Genomic DNA, 300 nt, shown 5'->3' with positions numbered 1-300 from the left:
AAAAGACAGCCTTCAGAATGGGAGAAAATAATAGCAAATGAAGCAACGGACAAACAACTAATCTCAAAAGTACACAAGCAACTCCTACACCTCAATTCCAGAAAAATAAATGACCAAATCAAACAATGGGCCAAAGAACTAAATAAACATTTCTCTAAAGAAGACATACAGATGGCTAACAAACACATGAAAAGATGCTCAACATCACTTATTATCAGAGAAATGCAAATCAAAACCATTATGAGGTACCATTTCACACCAGTCAGAATGGCTGCTATCCAAAAGTCTACAAGCAATAAA

Source organism: Bison bison, unplaced genomic scaffold (assembly GCF_000754665.1).
Source record: "Bison bison bison isolate TAMUID 2011002044 unplaced genomic scaffold, Bison_UMD1.0 scf7180017849846, whole genome shotgun sequence".
NCBI lineage: Eukaryota > Metazoa > Chordata > Mammalia > Artiodactyla > Bovidae > Bison > Bison bison.
This window is presented reverse-complemented; position numbering follows the sequence as displayed.